Source organism: Mesoplodon mirus (assembly GCF_964341445.2).
Source record: "Mesoplodon mirus genome assembly, chromosome: 11".
Taxonomy (NCBI): Eukaryota; Metazoa; Chordata; class Mammalia; order Artiodactyla; family Ziphiidae; genus Mesoplodon; species Mesoplodon mirus.
The window spans coordinates 42,315,094-42,340,534 of NC_138987.1; the positions used below are offsets into that span (position 1 = coordinate 42,315,094).

At 42.4% G+C, this 25,441-nt stretch overlaps 1 protein-coding gene across 7 annotated transcripts in view; it reads left to right on the forward strand.

The window, feature by feature from the left end:
• The window catches only part of PPARA (peroxisome proliferator activated receptor alpha), a 71,225-nt gene that overhangs the window by 5,454 nt on the left and 40,330 nt on the right, over nt 1-25,441 (forward strand). The gene's annotated exons all lie outside the window — the stretch shown is intronic.

The following is a 25,441-nucleotide window of genomic DNA, read 5'->3' on the forward strand; positions in this document are numbered from 1 at the left end:
GTTCTGCCCAGTTGGTCCTATATACTGAGTAGGCCCTCCACATCTGCAAGTTCTGTGTCCACCAGTTCAACCAACCGTGGATTGAAAATATTCGGGAAAAAAAATTCCAGAAAGTTCCAGAAAACAAAACTTGAGTTTACCACGTGCCATAAGTATTTACATAGCATTTACATTGTATTCACAACTATTTACATTGCATGTATGTTGTATTAGTTATTATAAGTAATCTAGAGATGATTTAAAGTACACAAAGGTTGTGCATAGGTTATGTGCAAACACTACACCTTTTTATATAAAGGACTTGAGCCTCTACAAATTTTGGTATCCCCAGGGGATCCTAGAACCAGTCCCCTGAGGATGCTGAGGGAGGACTCTGAATGTTCACTGAACAAATAAGAGATGAACAGAATTTAATTCAACAAGAATTTATCGATTTTTTTTTCTTTTTACAGTACTCAGATATGGGTGGGAGCTGGCTGGGGGGGACTTAGAAGTACAGCAGGGGGCCTACCCACCGCAAGAGGGTTTCCGCTTGGCATTTTGCAGTTTCCCTCAAACCTTGGATGGCAAGAGCCCATCCTTCCATCAGCACTAGACCGGTGTGTTCCTGTACGCCATGCTGGACTCCCACATGTGGTTCCATGGCATAGGTGTTATAAAGGTGGCAGCTGCAGTTCAAATTATTCTATTTATAATTATCACTAGATTTGGGGTATGTTAAACATAAAATAGACTTTTTATGAGATGGCCTGAGCATCTAATTAAATAAAATGCTCTTTCTTTCTGCAAGATCATGGATTCTAATTCCAAACAACTGACTCAGAAGGAAAGAGGTGTGTTTAAATATTTGGGAGTTGGGAAGTGTTTCTATTTAACGGGGCAAGGGTCCTGCTGGCCCTCCAGTTGTGGAGATAAGATAGGCACAGGAGAAGTTAGTGAAAGCATTGGAGAGGTTTAAGTCTTCTGTGTTCCAGACGCAGCACTCATCTGACTGCTTTTAATTTTTTTTAATTTTTAAAAAATGTTATTGAAGTCTAGTTGATTTACAATATTGTATTAATTTCTGCTGTACAGAAAAGTGACTCAGTTATATGCGTATATATTCTTTTTCATGTTATTTTCCATCATGGTTTATCACAGGATATTGCATATAGTTCCCATCTGACTGCTTTTATTTTGCTCTATTTAAAGAGGTTTGCAAAGAAAGAGGAGTGGCTGTTTCTGTTCTGATCCGCTTGCTTTTACACTTTTACCTCGGAGGTCACAAGTACACCTTTGAAAAAGGATCACCTGAATAGTAAGAGTTAGGAAAGCAAAGGTAGAATGAATTGTCTCAAAGCTTATGAAGCTTCACATGAAAGATTGGAAATGATAATACAGTTAAGTAAACAGTATACTGTAGGGTGGGACGGAGGGAGACGCAAGAGGGAAGAGATATGGGAACATATCTATATGTATAACTGATTCACTTTGTTATAAAGCAGAAACTAACACAACACTGTAAAGCAATTATACTCCAATAAAGATGTAAAAAAAAGAAGATGTGGCACATATATATAACTGAGTATTACTCAGTCATAAAAAGGAACAAAATTGAGTTATTTGTAGTGAGGTGGTTGGACCTAGAGTCTGTCATACAGAGTGAAGTAAGTCAGAAACAGAAAAACAAATACCGTACGCTAACACACATATATGGAATCTAGAAAAATGGTACTGACGAACCTAGTGACAGGGCTGGAATAAAGACACAGATGTAGAGAACGGACTTAAGGACACAGGGGGGAAGGTGAGACAGGGATGTAGTGAGAGAGTAGTACTGACATATATACACGACCAAATGTAAAAGAGCGAGTGGTAAGCTGTGGCATAGCACAGGGAGATCAGCTCGGTGCTTTATGTCCCCCAGAGGGGTGGGATAGGGAGGGTGGGAGGGAGGCTCAAGAGGGGGGGATATGGGGATATATATATACATATAGCTGATTCACTTTGTTGTAAAGCAGAAACTAATAAATGTTATAAAGCAATTATACTTCAACAAACGTGTTTAAAAAAAAAACAAAAAAAACCAGTGTACTGTAGTTCCTTCCCCCCCAACCCCGACCACTTTTAAGAGTGACTGAGGCACCAAGCTCCCTGCAGCCATTTGTAACTGAATAAGTCTGTGGTTATGTGATAACCACACTGGGGTGACAAATTGCCAAGTTCTAGTAAAAGAGATGCAGTTATTTAGAAGCTGACATGTGGCTGCCTCCCTCCCTTTCTGAAACAGTCTAAGAAATTGTTAGCCTGACATGTGTATTTAAGTGCATATTTACGATGAAGCAATAAGGCTTGTAAAACACAGGATTGCAGAATCAAGTGACAATCAAATCTTGATCTGAAATCAAGTTTTCTTCTATTACCTAGCTGTTAAATGGGATTTTTTTTTTTTTTTACCAGCAGAATTTTTAGAAGCATTTTCAGGCAGTGTTCCTTCTTGCACAAGTTGACATCTATTAGGCTGCCAGCATGAAGAGTATTTTCCCCTCTGTCTAGGATTATGAATAAATTTGATAAATTCTAGGCAGTAGTCTCATTTTGGCTCATTTTGTGGGACAGCTTGATAAGTGGGTTAGTGTCTTATTTATTCACTGTCCACTCACTTTATTTCTGGTTTTCTAACTGTGTGTTGGGGATGGGATTAACAGGACTGATGTGTAAAAGGAAAATTGTTCCGAGAAATTTGAAATTTGCTTTCAATAGAAGCATCTCTTGGTGTGTGGAAGTTATTTATAACACAAACAAAAGGGTAGTATTTGATGTGTTTACGACATCCTTGGATTTTAGGGTTCGTGGAGGGAGTATTTTGCTTGAGTATTACAATCATCTTTTTTGCCTTTTTTGAAACCTGCTGCAGAATCTGTCACCAGCTCTAGGCAAGGGGACTCCTGCCCCATCTCTGCAGAGCCCTCCCGATGGTTCACAGCAAGCGGTCCAGAGCGCATGGAGGTTCAGAAAATGACCTTCCTTCTTGCCTTTACTAGGAAAGCTCACTTGTTGAGAGCCCTTTCCAGAAAGGAAGTCATTCCATTGCTGTAGTTCTCAAATCATAAAAATAAACCTCATCCATTACGTTCAGTGAGGGGTCCTGAGATAGATGAGTAGTTAAAAAAAAAACCCCACAAAGTTCAATTGTGCAAAAATATTCATGGTGGGAGGTGGACGGGGAGTGATATCCTGAAAAGAAGACTTTGAGAAAGAAAAGAGTCGTGAAGAGAAAGGCTTGAGAATATTGACATGCAGTGAGGGCTGATGTTGCTTGAGAGAAAAGACCAGCACAAACAGGGTTACAAGGATGTGTGGGACAAGGTGACGGAAGATTGTGAGGGTGGAAATGTTGGTGTCTGAGCCAGAGACAGAAGGTTCTGGACCTGGGGAGGGAGGAAAGATCAGGGTGCTTGCCCGCACTCGGGAGGGGGAGAGGGAGGATGAATCTAGATGGATGGATCTTTAGTGGTGGTGGTAGTGTGACCCACCCTCCACCCGAGCAGCCTGGAAACCAAAGATTGTAACCGCCCGCCAGCACAGGGGCAGGAAGTCCCGATCCAGCACTGGTGTGTTGAACCGAAAGGGGAGGGTTCCCTTGATTTCACTTTCAGACTTTTTATCATTAGTGTATAGGAATGCCAGAGATTTCTGTGCATTAATTTTGTACCCTGAAAATTTACCAAATTCATTGATTAGCTCTAGTAGTTTTCTGGTAGCATCTTTAGGATTCTCTATGTATGGTATCATGTCATCTGCAAACAGTGACAGCTTTACTTCTTCTTTTCCGATTTGGATTCCTTTTATTTCCTTTTCTTCTCTGATTGCTGTGGCTAAAACTTACAAAACTATGTTGAATAAGAGTGGTGAGAGTGGGAAACCTTGCCTTGTTCCTGATCTTAGTGGAAATGGTTTCAGTTTTTCACCATTGAGGACGATGTTGGCTGTGGGTTTGACATATATGGCCTTTATTATATTGAGGAAAGTTCCCTCTATGAGTACTTTCTGCAGGGTTTCTATCATAAATGGGTGTTGAATTTTGTTGAAAGCTTTCTCTGCATCTATTGAGATGACCATATGGTTTTTCTCCTTCAATTTGTTAATATGGTATATCACGTTGATTGATTTGCGTATATTGAAGAATCCTTGCATTCCTGGAATAAACCCCACTTGATCATGGCGTATGATCCTTTTAATGTGCTGTTGGATTCTGACACAGACCTACTAGAGAATGGACTTGAGGATATGGGGAGGGGGAAGGGTAAGCTGTGACAAAGTGAGAGAGTGGCATGGACATATATACACTACCAAACATAAATAGATAGCTAGTGGGAAGCAGCCGCACAGCACAGGGAGATCAGCTCGGTGCTTTGTGACCACCTAGAGGGGTGGGATAGGGAGGGTGGGAGGGAGACGCAAGAGGGAAGAGATATGGGAACATATGTATATGTATAACTGATTCACTTTGTTATAAAGCAGAAACTAACACACCACTGTAAAGCAATTATACTCCAATAAAGATGTTTAAAAAAAAAAAAAAAGAAAGGGGAGGGTTCCCATCCTGGCCGAGGGCGACAGCGACTGGCAATGGGAGGAAGGGTTAAAGGTGGGAAGCGTTCAGTGAAGAGTGGAGTAATTCTTTCCAAGTCCCAGCTTCGTGTGTGAATATCGGAACCTAGCAGGACACAATGTTGTGAATCAGTACTTCAATAAAATAAATTTTAAAAGAAGAGTATCTAGCAGGTTATCATTATAAGAAGAGAAAATAGGGTCTTTCACTCTGGAAACCAAAAATTATCGACTGTTTTCCTGCTGCCTTGTCTCCACTTAGATGAGTCTCACAGAGTTAGCTTTTAGTGTCTAGGTCAGAAGTCTAAGTGAGAGTGAGAATCTAACCACATTCAAGGGCGGCCAATACTCTTTAATACTAAGAGGGGCACAAGCCTTAAGAGAAAGAAGATTCTAGAAGGAAAAACAATAGCCAGGAAAGCAGATAAATCCATGGCTGATTCACAGACTGATGGAAGGACACAAAACCTTGGACGGGCTCAGTAACTCTGGAACGAATGAATTCAAATGCAGGCTTTCTTCATCAGATAAATCATTTTCTAGAAAGTGTTTCAGAAAGATTCATGCCCAATTCTGATATCAGATCTGGTACGGTCTCTTTGAGAATGAGACCTCTGAAAGACAAGAGCTCGTAAATAAAATTTAGAAAAGGAATGACTTTTAAGAGATGAAAAGATGAAATTCCAACAGAAGGTATTAACACCTCCATCCAGCTGCCGTCTTCGTATTTGTAGATGTAAAGTTACATTGAACCAGGGCAATGGAAGTTCACCAAAGTTGTACTTTGTGATTGCTGTCATGACCTTGGGCCCCACGTCCACCAGCCTTTCTGACATCACCCGACCCTCCCGGAGACTCACACTCAGACTGTCCGGTTCTGAGCCCCCCCGAGTTTTCCCTCCCTGACCCTGGTCTTCCTCCCCGTCCGGTAAGTGGCCTCCAGGAGGGCAGTGAGGGCAGGACAGGTGCAGGGTCCTGACCCACTTAGCAGCTCTCGGCCACAGACGGACCACTCATCCACGTGCACCTCAGTTTCCTTGTCTACAAATGGGGCAAGTACTAATGCTGTGCGTGGGAGACTGTTGCCTGGTGCAGAGTGAGAAGGCTTTTTACTTTTTCATTTTTTATTTTTTTTGGCCATGCCGCACAGCTTGTGGGATCTTAGTTCCCCAACCAGGGATCCAACCCGGGCCCTCGGCAGTGAAAATGTGGAGTCCTAACCACTGGACCGCCAGGGAATTCCCAAGGCCGCTTTAAAAAACTTTTTTTTAAGTTTATTCAAGTACAATTGATTTACAATGTTGAGTCAATTTCTGCTGTACAGCAAAGTGATTGTTTTATATATATATTCTTTTTCCTGTTCTTCTCCATTATGGTTTATCCCAGGATACTGAACGTAGCTCCCTGTGCTATACAGTAGGACCTTGCTGTTAACGCTTTCATTGTTTCCTTGCTTGTTGTTTACTGTCCAGCCATAACATGGACTTATCCTTCCTCATTTTTCAGCTCCCATGGTGACTGGGAGGGCAGGGCCCTGACTCTCAGGGGCCGATGTTCTTCCTCCATGGCCAGATCCTCGTTTGTGCCTGGGACATTCCCTCACCCTGCCCCTCATCCCCACCTCACCCCCTTACCTCTACCCCCTACCCTGGAGATCTCAGCTGAAAACTTTCTTAGGGAAACCTTCCAGAACTGCCTGCCCGGTCAGGTCTCTCAGATGCAACTCCTGGTGCTTTTCCTGTAAGCTTGCCCATTACATGTTCATCTGCATGGCTCCTTGGTGAAAGTCGCTCTCCCCAATGAGTCACAGACCCCAGGGGGCAGGAAACCACAGCTGCCCCGCTCTCCACCGCCCAGGATGTACTGCCAGCAGGTGCTGCAGGACTGGCTGGGTGAACACGCAGCTCCGGTCAGGCTACACTATGTTTGAGATTCCTTCCAGGCTTAATCAAATGCCACCTCATTCATGAAGCCTTCCTTGATTCCCCCCTGAATGAGAGGCAGGAGTTTTGTCACTCAGACACCCTGTAGCATTTTTTTAAAAAAATAAGTTTATTTATTTATTTATTTTTGGCTGTGTTGTGTCTTCATTGCTGCGCAGGCTTTCTCTAGTTGTGGTGAACGGGGGTTACTCACTGCGGTAGCTTCTCTTGTTGTGGAGCATGAGCTCTAGGCATGCGGGCTTCAGTAGTTGTGGTACGTGGGCTCAGTAGTTGTGGCTTGTGGGCTCTAGAGCGCAGGCTCAGTAGTTGTGGTGCACGGGCTTAGCAGCTCCACAGCATGTGGGATCTTCCCAGACCAGGGCTCGAACCCGTGTCCCCTGCACTGGCAGGTAGATTCTTAACCACTGCGCCACCAGGGAAGTCCACCCTGTAGCATTTGAATCTCTCTGACTGGACATATTCTGCCTTCACTTCAGCAACTATTTATTGAGCACTTTAGTCATTCATTCCAGAGCTCATTCATTTATTCAACACACCTTTCCTGAGCTCCTGCTATGTGCCAGGCAGTGTTCCAAGAGCTGGGGACAGCAGTGGAAAACAGCAGGCACCATTCCCTGCCATCAGGAAGCACTGCATTACATGACAAGCAGGACTCCTAGGTTCAGAGGAGAGGCAGGTACCCAAGCAACATGGTGCCGCGTGGTGAGAACCAGCCTAGAAGGCCTGAGAGGTGAGGCTGCCCTTCCCTGAGCCTCTCGGCGGCCAGGGGAGCAGTGGTGTTCTAACAGTGATCTGCACGTGTGGCTCAAGAAATGTTTGTCCTTAAAATTTCCTTTCAGCTAAAGGAACTAAGTTGGGAGAAAGGAAAAGAGTGAATAAAAATGATCCAAGCAATTGTAGAACCCACCTTAGTTCTCCCGTTGATTATCTTCTTATTTCATGTATCATTACGTGTCAAGTGAAATCCTTTTGAACCACTTAGGTCAGCAGGATTTAAATCTTAGATGCATATTAACTCTCATCTAATGACCTATTTTCAGAGAACACCACACATTTAGTTGCGGTGTCTGCCTTCTCTTTGTCGCTGATAGTTCCGGCATGAAAAGCGGATAAGCCCTCTGAGCAGTGATTCTGTCTTCATCACAGAAGCGTGATAATCACTTCCTGAAAGGAGCAGGAACACGAGGGATCGAGTGTGCTATTAGCTTGTCATCGTTTGGTTTCATAGTCATGAATGAGGTGAATTAGTCCTTAGACACACGCAAGCCCCTTTCCTAGGATAATAGACGGGTGAAGTCTGTGCCTCCAGGGCTTCTGGCTTCTTGCTTTGTGGCTGGGAAGGTGGGGAGAGAGGCAGCTCTATCCTGCCCAGGAGGTTAAGAGCCCAGGTACGTCAGGTGGGAGCAGGGCTGGCTTTTGGAGGTGCCAGAGAAATCCCTCTGGCTGCCCTGCTCCATGGATGTGACGATGCGCTGGGTCACCTTTTAACAGCAGACTCGCCTCTTTGTATCAGGCTCCCTAAAAACCAGGCAGAGGAGATGGGTTTGAGGTCTTCTAAAAGTCAAGTTTACTGAGGTATAATGTACATGCAGTAAAATCCATCCTTTTTGGATGGACAATTCTGTGCATTTTGAAAAACATCTATGGCCCATTTTCTTGCTGGTCGTCAGCCAGAGGTGCCCACGTTTTTTGGCGTGTGGCCCCTTGGTTGTCAAAACCTGCAACGTGGCTCAAGTCCTTCTCATGCTCTGAATCTCCAGGACCGCCCCTTCTGCCTCCTCTCCGCCGGAGAAAATTCTCTGCTTTTTTTTTTTTTTTTTTTTTTTTTTTTTGCGGTATGCGGGCCTCTCCCTGTTGTGGCCTCTCCCGTTGCGGAGCACAGGCTCCCGACGCGCAGGCTCAGCGGCCATGGCTCACGGGCCCAGCCGCTCCGCAGCACGTGGGATCCTCCCAGACCGGGGCACGAACCCGCGTCCCCTGCATCGGCAGGCGGACTCCCAACCACTGCACCACCAGGGAAGCCCAAAATTCTCTGCTTTTAAGGGGTCAAGCGATTCGATTGGGCCCACCTGGATAATCCAGAACACTCTCCCCTCTCAGGCCTGCACCTGTGTCAGTCCCCTGTGGCTGCTGTCATAGAGCACGATCTGGGTGGCTTTAAAGAACAGAAATTTATTCTTGTGCAGTCCTAGGGGCCAGAAGTCTGAACTCACGGTGTCGGCAGGGCCGCCCTCTCTCTGAGACCCTGGGTAGACGCGTTCCTTGCCTCCTCTTTGGTTCTGGTGGTGCCCATCAACCCTTTGCGTTCTTTGGCTTGTGGAAGCATCGCTCCGACCTCCACCTGTCATCGCGTGGCATTCTCACTGTGTGTGTGTGTGTGTGTGTCCAAACTTCCACGTCCTTTTTTGTTGCTGTTGTTGTTGTTTTTGCGGTACGCAGGCCTCCCACTGTTGTGGCCTCTCCCGTTGTGGAGCACAGGCTCCGGACGCGCAGGCTCAGCAGCCGTGGCTCACGGGCCCAGCCGCTCTGCGGCATGTGGGATCTTCCCGGACCGGGGCACGAACCCGCGTCCCCTGCGTCGGCAGGCGGACTCTCAACCACTGCGCCTCCAGGGAAGCTCCAAATTTCCACTTTTTATAAGGACACCAGTCATATTGGATTAAGGATCCACTCCACTCCGGTATAACCTCATCATAACTATATTCGCAAAGAGCCCTATTTCCAGTAAGGTCACGTTCTGAAGTACTGGAGGTTAGGATGTGGACATACCTTTTTGGGGGACACAAGTGAACCAATGATGGTGCCCTCGGTCATATCTGCAGAGCCCCTTCTGCCATGCATGGTGACATAGACATAGGCTCCAGGATTGGAGCATGGACATCTTTGGGGCCATTAACTGGCACCATTCCATGGTCACGCCCTCATGGAACTCACAGTCTACAGGCAACTGACACCCGTTCAAGGAGTTTTGGAGACTTGAGACCCCACTAAACATGTTCTGTTCATATTCGAAGGTGGGTGACCCGTTCAGAGCCTAGCTCTGTCAGTTAGGGACGAATCTATAGCATCAAAGATAAGGAGTCATGATCACAGGTGCCTGGTGTGTTAGGCAGCTTAGGTAGGGCCGGTCCTGTGGACCTCACACAGGGCGGTGGAAGGCTTAGGGGACAGACATGTATGAATCACAGCACCGTGGGTGCAGAGCCTGGTAGCCCCTTTCTTTCCCTCCATCTGGCTGGTGTCAAGGGGAAAACACAAGTGACTGGAGGGGCTAGAGAGGCAGGAGGTGGTGGGGCCCCGTGGGACTCTCCCAGCTCCGTGTCCCTGCTACAGGAGGGAAGGGAACTGTAACTGTGCTCTTTCCCCACGTAGGGAGGCCTTCCCCTTAGTTATAATGGCAGCCTTTCCCCGACCCTATCTCCATCTCACGCAGGATAAGCTTTACTCATCTGTTTCTCATCTGTTTCCCCTAGAATAGCAGCCCCATGAGGGCAGGGGAATTTGTCTGTTTTTGTCTGTTTTCTTTACTGCTGTAACCAAACTGGCTATCACAGGAGGCACCTAAAAATATCTGTCGAGTGAACAAAGCTTTCCGCTCTGCTTAATGATCTATGCCCTTCTGCTTGTTGAAAAGATAACAGTTTTTCTGTTCTACAATTGTATTAGCATATTATTAGAAAGTTATTATTATTTGAGTAATACTGCCTGAATATGAGGAAAACCTTAAGGAACTATAATCATTTTTCAATATTCCAGTCTATGGATTTTATTGAAGAGTACAGAAATACTTCTTTGTAACTCTGGAAGTGAAAAATAAAGAGAAAAATAGCCATTTCAAACTGTGGAGCTGATAAGTATTCAGTGGTTTTAAAATGTTAAGCTGGAGGCTCCATTGATAATGATGGCTTAGCAGTTTGGAAGTCAACTCAGAAAAGGTGGACAGAATCTTTAAACATATGCCAAGGCATTGGCAAGCTCATGAGGTGGTGAGCAGTTGCCAGGCTGAGATCTGGAGAAGGTGGAAACTTGATATTTGGGGTCATTTTGTCCCTGGACTGTTGGCTAATTTATGGAAGAAGCACTTAAGAACCTACATACTTCCATGGGACTAGGAGTCAAAAGTTGAGCTATAAAGGCTCCAAGAAGGGAAGACCCTGGTAAACATCCCAAACTCTGGGTTGGGGCCCAAAAAAGCTGCCCCCTAGGAACACAGGTGACCTGGAAGTCAATCCGTTGCTCCAGGACTAAAGGCCTGTTCTAAGTAATCTCAGTCCTTGAGGTTGGATTAAGGTGCTTCCAGACTACTAGGACCTCTGATGCCTGGCAGAAGCAAAGGAATATCCTCTCTGGAGAACAAAGCATCATCCTCAGCTGCTGTTTCTATCAACAGTTTTTCAAATACAGGCAGTCCTCACTTTGCATATTTCCATTATGCACAAATTCCATTACCACAGTTAATTAAATAACACCAGTCTCCCTACACCAGGGCTCCTATTTCAGTTATCAGGGATTAAGCACTGAGTAGCTGTGAAAACACAGTCTCAGCTACCAGCTCCCCAGTCCACAAATCAGTACATAGATAACCAATGTGCATAGGATCAGTGACCAATCCTGTCACTCCTTTCAGAGTCCTTCTGTGATTGGTCCTTGCGCATCTGTCAGTCAGTTCACCCACAGACAGCAAAGTGTGTCCTGGTGTTGCCTCCTTGTCTCCCAGTGAAAAACCCACGTGACACTTTATTAAAAAAGGATAAGTGAGAGGAATTGGCCAACAAAGATGAAAGTGCAGCAAATAAGTGGAAAATGATAATGCTGGAAGTAAAACTAGAGTCGAACACCAATGGAGTTCTAGAAGAAGTAGTGACTGTGGGAACGTGGGCACTGCTGCCAGTTCAAGAGACTCCAGAAGGGCAGCCAGAGGAATGTAGTAAAAGTGACTTATCGACTTACTTGAGGGATTGCCCTGGTGGCCCAGTGGGTAAGACTCCACACTCTCAATGCAGGGGGCCTGGGTTCCATACCTGGTCGGGGAACTGGATCCCACAAGCATGCCACAACTAAGAGTTTGCATGCCGTGACTAAGGAGCCAGTGAGCCACAACTAAGGAGCCCACGTGCCACAACTAAAGAGCCCACGTGCCTCAACTAAGGAGCCTGCCGGCTGCAACTAAGACCCGGTGCAAACAAATAAATAAATAGAATAGAATAGAATAGAATAAAAGATATTAAAAAAAATACTTGAGGAATATGATTGGAGATGTCACACAGGAAGTGAGCTCAGCCCCAACAAAAATCACATTAAAGTACTCTGTAAGACATTTCATGACATTGAAAGTGCAAAGCATAAAATGTTGGAGGCCCACCCAAACTTAGAAAGGAGTTTGACAATTTGGTGAGGCATAGAAGAGAAGTTTGCTCCGAATTGCAAGTTATACAGTAAGAAGGCAGCAGGCACGGTCCAAACTACTCTTGGTAAGTTTTTTACAACAAAATAAAACATTTTAATTCTCAGTGATTTTAATTTGTAGTGATGCTAACGTCTTACATTACAATCTACTAAATAAATATTAGTTTTACTGTATCTTATATTTTCCTCTGCATTTACAACTGATAATAAGAGATATTTTAATGTTTTGACAATAACTTTAAAGGTCATGGTGCACTTGTTATTTTTACCGTTGATTAGTAAAGTCACTTTGCATAATTTCTGCTTGCATGATGTTTTTTATGGTCTTGCATTACCATGCAAACCAAGCCTGTTTTTTACAGTAATGGCACAAACAAAACCAAGTGTATGAGACAAGTCATGAACCAGCAAAAATAATAAATGATAGAAATAGACCTACATGACTAAATATTAGACTTAAAAGACATAAACTTTAAAATAAACTTGCTTATTATATTCAGGAAGATGAAAGGTAAGATTGGGAATTTTGGTAGAATGCTAGAAATTGTATTTTTATTTTTATTTTTTTTTGATTTTTTTTTTTTTTTTCTTTTTGCGGTATGCGGGCCTCTCACTGTTGTGGCCTCTCCCGTTGCGGAGCACAGGCTCCGGACGCGCAGGCCCAGCGGCCATGGCTCACGGGCCCAGCCGCTCCGCGGCATATGGGATCCTCCCAGACCGGGGCACGAACCCGCATCCCCTGCATCGGCAGGCGGACTCTCAACCACTGCGCCACCAGGGAGGCCCGAAATTGTATTTTTAGAAAGGACATTGATTTGAAAAAAAGTAGGAATCATAAAACTGAAAAAAAAAAAACCCTGAAATTATGTCCTCTGTAGAAAGATATAATAGCAGAGTAGATACAACATCACAACTGATGTGAGAATTGGTGAGTAATAAAACACATCAGAAATAATATCTAAAGTGAAGCACAAAGAGACAAGAGGATGGACTACAAATATAGAGAATATAATGATGAATTCTACCATACATATAATTGAAATCCTAGGAGGACAAGAAAGAGAAATGGGACAGAAACAATATTTGAAAAGATAGTGGCTGAAGTTTTTCCAATACTGATGAAAGACATTAAGTTACAGATTTAAGACTCCTATAGAACTACAAGCAGAGTTAAAAACCAAAAAAAATCCATACCTACACACCCTATAGTGAAACTGCTGAAAAAACAAAGACAAAGCGATAATCTTAAAAGAAGCTAGAGGTTAAAAACAAAAAACAAAACCAAACATTACTTTCAAAGGAGCAGCCAGTCAGAGAGAAATTCTCAACCAAAACGATGCAAGCCAGAAGACAGTGGCAAGACATTTTCAATGTGCTGAAAGTCGAGTTTATTCCAGGAATAAAAGATTAGTTTAACATTTAAAAAGTAGTCAAGCATCAACAAATATGAAATGCTTCTGGATAAAATGCACGACACCTGGAAAGTGAAATCTACCAAACATGGCTGAGAGAAATTTTGAAAGACCTAAATAAATGACAAGTTACAGCATGCTCAGTATTGTTAAGATAGCAGTTCTTCCCAAAATGATCTACAGATTTGAGTGATCAAAATTGAATCTTAGCATGCCTATTTGTAGAATCTGACAAACTGATTCTAAAATTATGTGGAAATGCAATGGACCTAGAGTGGCTAAAACAACTTTGAAAAAGAAGAACACAGATGGAGGACTTGAACTACCGGATTTCAAGAATTATTATAGAGCCACAGTAATTGACAATATAATATTGATATGAAAACAGATAAATAGATGAATGGCACAGAGTAGCAAGTTGAGAAATAGACCCAACTATATGGTCAACTGATTTTGAACAGAGTGAGAAGTCGTTTCAGTGGGAAAAGATAATTTTTCAACAAATAGTGCTGGAACAATTGGATAGCCATATGCAAAAGAACAAACCTCAGTCCTCATCTCACATCATATTAAAAAATAAGAAGAACTTGAAATGGGTCATAGACCTAATTGTAAGAGTTAAAACTATAAAACTTCTGGAAGAAACATAGAATAAGTCTTAGTGATTTGGGATTTGGCAAAGATGTCCTATATGAGTCAAAAAACATGAACTACAAAAGAAAAATTTAATAAATTAGACTTCATCGAAATTATAAACCTTTGCTCATCAAAAAGCATTTAAGAAAACAAAAGGCAAGCCACAGACTTGGAGAAAATATTTGTAAAGCATATATCTGACAAAGGACTATTATCAGGAATATATAAAGAACTCTCACAATTCAATAAGAAGACAACAACCCAATTAAGAATGAAAGCAAAAGTGGGCAAATGATTTGAACAAACACTTCAGCCAAAGGTGTTGGATGGCGAGTAAGCACATGAAAAGATGATTAGCATCATTAGTCATTAGGAAAATGCAAATTATTAGTAGCAGATATTGCTGTTAGTAGTAGAGAGATATTAAACACCAGCCAGAATGGCTAAATTAAGAAGACTGACCAAGCGTCAAGGCCGAGGATGTAGTGTAGCAGGAACTCACCAACACTGATAATGGGAATGTAAAGTGGTACCGCCTCTTTGAAAAACATTTTGGCAAGTGATATCACTGATGTTATTGCCAAAAGTATCATATACCTGAAGGATGCAAACTGAAAAGGCTACAGACTGTATGATTTCAACTCTGTGACATTCTGGAAAAGGCAAAACTATGGCGACAGTAAAAAGATCAGTGATTGCTGGGGGTTGGGGGGAGGAAAGGATGATTAAACAGAGCACAGAGGACTTTTAGGGCAGTGAAGTCATTCTGTATGATACTGTAATAGAGGTACGTATCCTTATACATTTGTCCAAATCTATAGAAAGTACAATACCAAGAGTGAACCCTGATGTAAACTATGGATTTTAGTTAATAATATATTGATATTGGCTCATCAGTGGTAATGATTGTACCAAGATGTTACTAATAGGAAAACTGTGAAGGTACAGGGGAACTCTTTGCACTTTCTGCTCAGTTTTTGTGTAAACCTATAACTCCTCTAAATAGTACAGACTGGTGGTTGCCAAGGGGCAGGGGGTAGAGGGAAGGATGGAGTGGGAGGTTGGGGTCAGCAGATGTAAGCTTTTATGTATAGGATGCATAAACAACAAGGTCCTACTGCACAGCACAGAGAACTATATTCAATATCTTATGATAAACCATAATGGAAAAGAATATTAAAAAAAAAGACTCTCTATATACGTATAACTGAATCACTTTGCTGTGCAGCAGAAATTAACATATTATAAATCAACTATACTTCATTTAAAAAAATTGGAAAAAATAAAACTACTCTAAATAATAAAATCTGTTCATTAAGAATTAAATTAAATTAAAATGTATGTCTCTTATACCTAAGAATAAACCTAAAAAAGGTATGCAAGACCTCTACTGAGAAAACTGATCACACTGTTGACGTTAAATGCAGCCCAAATAAACAGATGGCTGTACCGTGTTCCCGGAAGGGACAACTCAGTCTTGGGAAGGGGTCAGTTCTCTCTGGAAAGGCCTAATGTGCCAAACAAGGGACACTGACCTCTGCCACCAAGTCCACGTGGGCATCTCGACTATGCTCAGCTGAACGGTGTGGACTCTGGGAACGGGTCACAGACACAGGTTATACAACCCTGAAGCCCCTACATGCCCCCCCCCCTACCCAGAATGGCTTAGGATAAGCTTCAGAAACTTCACCATTTTTTTTTCCTTAAACAGATTATTTCTGTTCCCTCAGCATTCTTGTCACTTGAAGTTGCATGAATCCCTAACTCTAAAGAAGAGCATTTGTGCCACGCCCAGCCTTTGCCTTTGAACCCTGCTGGTGTCTTCTGTGTAGACTCCTTTCTTTGGTTCGTTGCTTAAAATGATATGAAGGTTTTTTGTAGGAACAGGACCAACGTCCAGAGTGTAGCACCGATGTTAGATTGAATCAGTCTATATTTATTGAACACCTGCCTTGTATGGCAAGGACGGTAGCAGGTGTGAATTCTGCCTTAAGGAGTTACAGATCAGGTGGATAGTTAGACATCAGTCAGTACCTGTGATGTGAGGGATGGGGTCCTTCCACTTGGGTGAATCCGGAAAGCTTTTGGGAGGAATTGTATTTGAGCTTCCCCTAACATGTGTGGGAATGGGAAGCATTCCAGGCAAAGGAATCAGATAAAGTACAGAGGCTGGAAAGCAGGAGGCGAGTCTGGCAGATGCTGAGTAGTTTATTTTGGCCAGAACACAGGGTTTGCAAAGGGGAATGAAGAGAAGTTTGATCCATTCAGGATAAAACGTCATCAAATGTTTATTAAGCTCCTTCTCTGTGCCAGGCATCATTCTAAGCATTTGGGGATACATAAGCGAGCAAAACCCCCACAAAATCCCTTTTCTTGTAGAGCTGGCTCTCTGGCGGGGAGAGACAGATGATCAGCCCAGTGGCAGAGTCCGTGCTCGGCTTGGTGTGTTGGAAGATGCTACAGGCAGAGGCGGGGGTGGGGTGGGGGGCATGCGTCCAGGGAGGGCCAAGGCGCTGCAAGGATGGCCAAGAGGCCTCACTGAGAAAGTGACGTCTGAGAAAGGACTGGAAGGTGAGAGTCTCAGCAGACTTCAGGAGGGGGGAGCGTCCTGGTGCAGCAGGCAGCTGGAGCCAGGCTCGCGGGGGGAACACAAGCAAGTGTGACTGCAAGAATGTCCCGGGAGGAGGAGGACGTGCAGTCCCAGCGGGAAGGTGGCAGCAGGTCACCGTGGAGGGCCTTGGGGACATTGTAAGGGCCCTGGCTGTGCCCGCTGTGAAAGCAGCCCCTGGGGAGGAGGCTTCTGAGTGGGGGCACGGTGCACTGCAATTCAGCTGCTCCAGCCCCCTCTGGCTGTCGTTAGAGGCCAGGGACAGAAGCTGCAGGTGAGTTGTGAGGCTGGTGGGCCTCACCGAGGGCTGGCAGTGTGCAGCTTGGGCAGCAAGGTGGTATGGCGGGAGGACACTGCACCGCGCATGGGGCAGGAAAACTGACAGTTGAGTAGCCATGTGGCCTTGGATGATGATGATCCTTGGTCTGTTTCCTTTCCTGCAAATCCAGGTATGGAACTGATGCTCCTCAGACGGATGCCTAAAGCAGGGGTGGGGTGATCAGGGCTGGACTTCAGGATGCAACTGGCAGCAATGCGTGAGACCCTTGGAGAGAGGAGTTGGCTGGCTAGGGGGCCAGTTAGGAGGCTGTTGCAGAAGTCCAGGTGGGGCCGGGGGGTGGGGGAGTGATGCTGTGGGCTGGGCAGAGACAGAATGGATGCAAGTAATTAGGAAGAAAACAATCTTTCAAAACAAACAGGAAACAAACCAGATTGTCCAAAAGGGCCTAAGCTGTAACTTGCTGCAGACTTAAAAGACCAAGGTCACATCAGGGCATGTTGGGTAAAGGCATGTCGACAGCTGGTCCCGGCCTCAGACGTGCCCTCTTTTTTTTTTTTTTTCCCCACATCTTTATTGAAGTATAAATGCTTTACAATGTTGTGTTAGTTTCTGCTGTACAACAAAGTGAATCAGCTATATATATACATATACCCCCTATCCTCTCCCTCTTGAGCCTCCCTCCCACCCTCCCTATCCCACCCCTCTAGGTCGTCACAAAGCATTGAGTTGATCTCCTTGTGCTATCAGACATGCCCTCTTGCCGGCAGGGTGGCCGCACAGAGCCTTCTGCATGTCAAGCACTGGTGCTTTGACAGGCACCTCAACCCCTCCCGAATTTGCCCCAGTGGATATACATAATCAGTTACTGCAGAAACATGACCGTCTCCTCGCTAAAATCCCTGGCGCTGGGTCTTATGAATAAACCCTTAGTAGGTTTCCTGGTTCTCTTATTCTTATGCACAGCTTGACTTGATAGCAGTAAATTCATCTTTTTTCCTTAAACAGATTGCTTCTGTTCCCTTAGTGTCCTTGTCACTTTAAGTTGCATTCATCCTTGTTTCTTTAGAAAAGCCATTGTTCTACAATCGGCTATTGTTAGCAACATTCGCGTTGGAATCATGGAGCTGCTGAAAATCGGCGTTAAGTCGATTATTTCGTTTCTGTTCTTTTTGCTGTCTTCTTATTTGGAAATTTACAGAATAATTATGTTTTTAGTTTTCTTTTATTCGTCATGGCGAATAGGAATTGAAGCTATGTAGCTCTGGGAACCTCTAGTTCCAAATAGGAAAGGCTTGCAAACATTTCCAGCTGGCAAACGGACAAAACTGAGGGTGTGAAAGTTGCTAGAGAGGCTAGGAGCCTACTGAAGCACCCAACTCCAGGAGAGGACCTAGGACACCTCAAGTTAGAGGCTCGTAGGAAGTGCTGACTCTTCTCTGCAGATACCTACCTAAAGACAAGCTACTACGAGTAGGAATTAAAGCAGTGTCTACATTCTATTTAAAAACAGGAGGAGTGAAAATGGTATGCCTTTAAAAAGTCGCTGTCATGAAAAGACAAAGAAAAGCTGTGGAAGTGTTTCAGATCAAAAGAGAAATGATGGCAAAATGCCGTATCTGACCCTACGCTAGATCCTGTCCTGGAGGGAATAATATCAAGGACATTATTGGGTCAACTGACAAAATTTGACTTTGAATCATAAAGTATTATATCTCTGTTAAATGTACTGAAATTGATAAGTGTACTGTAGTGTGTAAGAGAATATCCTTATTCATAGAAAATACATACTTCAGTATTGAGGGAGATAGGGTCATGCTTCAAATACACACACACACGCTGTATGGCTACCTAAGTATAAAGACAGAGCAAGTGGGTAGAATGTTAATCATCAGTGAATATGATAAAGGGTACAGGGGTCACAGTGTTCTTTGTTCCGTTTTGCGCACACGTGCAATTATTCTGTAAGTGAAATTACTTCCAAGTGGAAAAAAAAGCGAACGAACAAACCAGAAAGACAGTTTGTAACTTCTGTATCTTAGCTGCATGTATTACCATGTTCGGCGTCTGAAAGCTGCAGATCAGAAAATGTTGAGCTACAGCTCACCTGTTCTGAAGACATCACTCCTAATTTAGCTCCCTTTTAGTACTTTTTTAAAATTAAAAAATCTTTAAATTTGATATAATGTAGATTCACATGCAGTTGTAAGAAATAATACAGAGAGATCCCCAGTACTCTTTACGCCGCTTCCCCAGTGGTAACATCTTGCAAAACAGTAGTGCAGTATCACAGCCAGGATATCGACATGATACTGTCAAGTGAGCATTTTCACCACCTCTGCTTACCCTTTAGAGCCACACTGATCCCTCAAACCCTGACCCCTTCCTTACCCTGCAGTCTGTTCTCCATTTCTATCGTTTTGTCATTTCAAGAGTGTTATATCATGAATCCTATGGCATGTAACTTTTTGGGATTGACTTTTTTGTTTAGCATAATTCCCATCAGATTCATACAGGTTGTTGGGTATATTAATAGTTCATTCCTTTTCTTTGCTGAGCAGTATTCTGTGGAATGAATGTACCAAATTTGTGAAACCATTCACCATCAGAGGACATATGGGTTCTTTCCAGTTATGAGTTATGAACAAAGCTGCTGTACAGGTTTTAAATAGCTCCATTGAGATGTAGTTTACATACCATACACTGATGTGTAACTGGTGTATTTAAACAATGGCTTAAAGTATACAATTCCATGGTTTCCATTATACTTACAGTGTTGTGCAATCATTGCCACGATCTAATTTTAGAACATTTTCATCACCCCTAGAAGAAACCACATACCCACTAACAATCATTCCTCATTCCCTGCACACCCCACCCCAGCCCTAAGCAACCAGTAATCTACTTTCTGTCTCTACAATTTGCCTGTCCTGGACATTTTGTATAAATGGATTTATACAATACATGGTCTTTTGTGACTGGCTTCTTTCACTTAGCATAATGTTTTCAAGGGTTATCCATGTTGTATCACAAATCAATACTTCATTTCTTTTTGTCACCAAGAATATTGTATAGATATAGTACATTTTCTTTATCCATTAATCAATTGGTGGACATGTAATTTCCACTTTTTGGCTGTGATGAATAATGCTGCTATGAACATGTACATGTTTTTGTGTAGATGTATGTTTTCATTTCTCTAGAAGTAGAATTACTGTGTCATATAGTAACTCTATGTTTAACTTTTTTGAGAAACTGACAAAATGTTTTCCAAATGGCTACATCATTTTACAATCTCAATAGCAATATGTGAGGGTTCCAGTTTCTCCACATCTTCACCAACACTTGTTATTGTCTGTCTTTTTGATTGTAGCCATTCTAGTGGATGTGAAGTGGTATCTCATTGTGGTTTTGATTTGAATTTCCCTGACTAATGACACTGAGCATCTTTTCATACACCTGTTGGCCATTTGTATATCTTCTTTGGAGAAATGTCTGTTTAAATCCTTCACGCATTTTTTAATTGGGTATTTGCCATTCTATTGTTGAGTTGTAAGAGCACTTTATATCTTCTGGATACAAGTCTTGTATCAGATATATGATTTTCAAATATTTTCTCCCATTTTGTGAGTTGTCTTTTTACTTTCTTGATGATAGTGTTTATAGCACAAATCTTAAAATTTCAGTGTCCAATTTGTTTTTTTCCTTTGTCACTTGTGCTGTTGGTATGTGTTCAGGTTTTTGTGTGAACATAAGTTTTCATTTCACTGGCATAAATGCCCAAGAGCACCATTGCTGGGTCATATGGTAGTTGTATGTTTAGTTTTATAAGAAACTGACCAACTGTTTTCCACAGTAGTTGTACTGTTTTACATTCCCACCAGCAATGTCTGAGTGATCCTATCTGTCCACATCCTCACCAGCATTTGGTGTTGTTGCTCTTTTTTATTTTAGCCATTCTGATAGGTGTGCAGTGATATCTCATTATGGTTTTCATCTGCAAATCCCTAGTGGATAATGATGTGGAAGATCTTTTTATGTGCTTATTTTACTGTCTGCATATTCTCTTCAGTTAAATGTCTCTTCATGTCTTTTGCTCATTTTCTAATTGAAATTTTGGCTTTTCATTGTTCCGTTTTGAAATTTCTTCATGTATTCAAGATACTTGTCCTTTGTCGGATATGTGATTTACAGATATTTTCACCCAAAGTATACTTGTCTTTTCAACCTCATCATAAGGTTCTTTATAAACCAAACATTTTTAATTTTGATGAGGTCCAGTTTATCAACTTTTCCTTTTAGGGATTGTGCTTCTGGTGTCAAGCCTAAGAACTTTTTACTTAGCTGTAGATCCTGACGCTTTTCTCCTAGTTTTTCTATAAGTTTTTTGGTTTTATATTCTACATGTAAGTCCACGATCCATTAGGAGGTAATTCTTGTGTAAGATGTGAGACTTAGATGGAGGTTCTTTTTTTTTTTTTAATTATGGATATCCAATCGTACCAGCACCATTTGTTGAAAAGGCTGTCTTTCCTCCCTTGAATTGCTTTTTAATTGTCAAAAATCGGTTGGGCATATTTGTATGGGCCTATTTCAGGGTTTTGTGGTCTAATCATTGGTCTATGTGTTGGTTCCTTTGCTAATACCATACTGCATGCTTACTGAGTAGATCTTAGTACTGTTACCAAGTCCAAGCTCATACTACTCACCAAGTGACAGGCCAGTAATTGAGAGATGAGTTGTTGGGGCAAGGAATAGTGACTTTATTTGGAAAGCCAGCAGACTGAGAAGATGGTGGACTAGTTACCCAAAGAGCCATCTTCCCTGAGTTAGAATTCAGGCTTCTTTTATACTAAAAGTGGCAGGTTGTTGCAGACTTTTTGGTGCCAGAATCCATTTTTCTTGCGGCTCTCTGTAGATCTAGTCACAATGTTCCTATAAGCCTCCAACAAAATAATTGTTATTTTCTGTTTTGCAACTTTTTATCTCTGTATGAATAGGAAAGTGTTATACCTTTAAAGGTAGGTATTGCAGAGTCTCGGGTATAGACCCCAAGAGGTAATTAGATTTTGGGATATATTACCAAGAATTTGTAGCAGGATCTCAGGTTTATAACCAAAAAGATGTATCAGCATCTCATATGCCCAAGGAGGCTTAGCAGACTCTCAGAGGAGGGGGTGAATTTTTAAAGTATAGTCTTTAAAAATCATTTACTTTAAAATTTTAAACAATATTAAAGGAGAATCAGAGGTATTTCCATTTATCAGAATGGGACATAGACCTAAAGACATTGAGAGATAGTGGTTGTGACCTTGTAACCAACTTACCCTATGTGTGTAAAAATGATTGGTTCCGTAGCCCAAGATGGAATGGAACTGATTTATTCTCCTGCCAGAGACAACGAGAAATCCAGGCAAATGTATGAAACAATGTTTTTCAAGACACTGGACATCAGGCAATGAATGACACTGATGGTTGTGAGGTGAAAACAAACAAGGTGAGAGATGTGACTTAAGTGAGTTTCCAGGCCGTGGTGCAGGGAGGGAGAACCTGGGCAGACCCTGGAAGGTTCTCTAAGTTGAGGAGATGGAGCTGAGACTCTGGAGAGACCAAAGAATCTAGTGTTCCCAGGGCAGAGTACTAGAGGAGAGAACTCTGGAGATCTGCTAAGTACTGCTTGGTGCAGGCATGTGAGTAAAACTACTTGAGGCCAGGAAAAGAACCATCTGAGAGGATTAGAAGGAACAGTGGCCAGCTCTCAAACTGGGCCAGGAATAGTGCCTGGCACTCAAATGGGACCAGGAACAGTGCCTGTTTTCCACCTGCCAGTCTGGAAAACCCCATACTTTAAGAGGAATTGGATAGATTATTCGGAAAGATCTTGCCTCAGTAGGGGGGAATAATTGCACTAGATTACATACTGCTGTGGTCCTGCCTGACAGATCTCAAAAATAAGATACAAAAGGATCTTTTCCAAGTAATTGTCCAAGTAATTTAACTACATCCCAGAAGAAAGCTCAAGAATATTTATAGGAATACAAAACTACTCAGCACTGAACAAGGTAAAAAATTACAATGTCTGACATCTAATCAAGGATTACTAGACATGCAAAAAAGCAGGAAAAGAGGATCCATAATGAGGGGGGAAATATCAATGAATTGAAACCTACCCAGACTGATTTTATATATATATATATATATATATATATATATATATATATAATGACACACACAGAGTAAACAATTTTTTTTTTTTTTTTTTTTTTTTTTTTTTGCTGTACGCGGGCCTCTCACTGCTGTGGCCTCTCCCGTTGCGGAGCACAGGCTCCGGACACACAGGCTCCGCGGCCATGGCTCGCGGGCCCAGCCGCTCCGCGGCATGCGGGATCCTCCGGGATCGGGGCACGAACCCGCGTCCCCTGCATCGGCAGGCGGACTCTCAACCACTGCGCCACCAGGGAAGCCCCAGAGTAAACAATTTTTAAAAAATAAAAAGAGGGCTTCCCTGGTGGCACAGTGGTTGGGAGTCCGCCTGCCGATGCAGGGGACGCGGGTTCGTGCCCTGGTCCAGGAGGATCCCACATGCCGCGGAGCGGCTAGGGCCGTAAGCCATGGCCGCCGAGCCTCCGTGTCCGGAGCCTGTGCTCCATGGCAGGAGGGGCCGCAGCAGTGAGAGGCCCACGTACCGCAAAAAAATAAAATAAAATAAAAATAAAAAAATAAAAAGAGCATCAGTGAACTGTTGAACAACAGCAGCCTAATATATGTATAATTGGAGACCCTGGGGAAAAAAGTGGGGGACAGAAAAAATATTTGAAGAAGTAATGGGGTCAATTCGTTGGGAAGATTTAACAATTCTAAAAGTTTATGTATCTAATAACAGAGCTTTAAAATACATGAAGTGGGACCTCCCTGGTGCCTCAGTGGTTCAGAATCCGCCTGCCAATGCAGGGGACACGGGTTCTAGCCCTGGTTCAGGAAGATCCCACACGCCGCGGAGCATCTAAGTCCATGCGCCACAACTGCTGAGCCTGCACTCTAGGGCCCACGTGCTACAACTGCTGAGCCCAGGCATCACAACTACTGAAGCCCGTGTGCCTAGAGCCTGTGCTCCGCAACAAGAGAAGCCACCGCAATGAGAAGCCCGCGCACCGCAACGAAGAGTAGCCCCACTGTCCACAACTAGAGAGAACCTGCAAGCAGCAACTTAGGCCCAATGCAGCCAAATAAATAAGTAAATAATAAATTTTAAAAAATAATAAAATACATGAAGCAAAAACTGATAGAACTGCAAGGAGAAACAGACAAATACAAAATTGTAGTCAGAGGTAATTTATTAAACAAATATGGAGAATATCAACAAGGATATGGAAGATTTGAACATTATCAACCAATTTGATCTAATTGACATATAGAACAATATGTAGAACAATCTACCCAACAACAGCAGAATATACATTATTTTCAAGTGCATACAGACGTTTACCAAGGTACATTATATTCTGGGCCTTAAAACAAATTTCAATAAACTTTAAAAGATTCAAGTCACATAAAGTAGATTCTCTGACATAATGGAATTAAATTAGAAATCACTAATATAAACAGGAGTGAAAAATCACCAAATATTTGGAAACTAAATTACATGCTTCTAAATAAGCCATGTGTCAAAAACTAAATCAAAGAAGAAATTAGAAAGTACTTTGAACTGAATGAAAATAAAAACAACATATTGAAATTTGTGGAATCTGCTATAGCAGTACTTAGATGAAAATTTATAACACTAAACACCTATATTAGAAAAGAAGAAAGGGCTCAAATCAATGACCTTAAGAAAAAGAAGAATAAATTAAAGCCACTGTAAGCAGAAAAAAGGAAATAATGAAGATCAGGGTGAAATCGTTGAATAGAAAACCAAACACAGCAGAGAAGATCAATGAAACACAAAGCTGGTTCTTTGAGAAGATAAATAATGTTGATAAACCTCTAGCCTGGCTTATTCAGAAAAAGAAGAAAAGATACAAATTACTAATATCTGCATTGAGAGAGGTGACATCACTACAGATTCTACAGCTATTATAAAGATAACAAGAAAATATTATGAACTTTATGTCAATAAGTTTGACAACTCAGATAAAAAAGACAAATTACTTGAAATACACATATTTCCAAAACTGAACTCAAGAAGAAATAGATCACCTATCTAGCCCTATGTCTCTTAAATAAATAGAATTTTAAAATCCTTTCCACAAAGAAACCTCAGGCTTAGATGGCTTCACTGGTAGGTTCTACCAAATATCTGAAGAATAAACAATTCCATTGTAGGCAAAATCTTCCAAAAAATTGAAGGGGTGGGAGTATTTTGCAATTCATTCCAGGAGGCTAGCATTAATCTGATACCAATATGAGGCAAAGACATTACAAGTAAAGAAAACTAAAGGCCAATATCCCTTTTGGACATAGATGCAAAAATTCTAATTTACAGTTTAAGACGTTGAATCAATGATGTATAAAAAGAATGTCATATCATAGCCAAATGGGTTCAGCCCAAGAATATAAGGATAGTTTA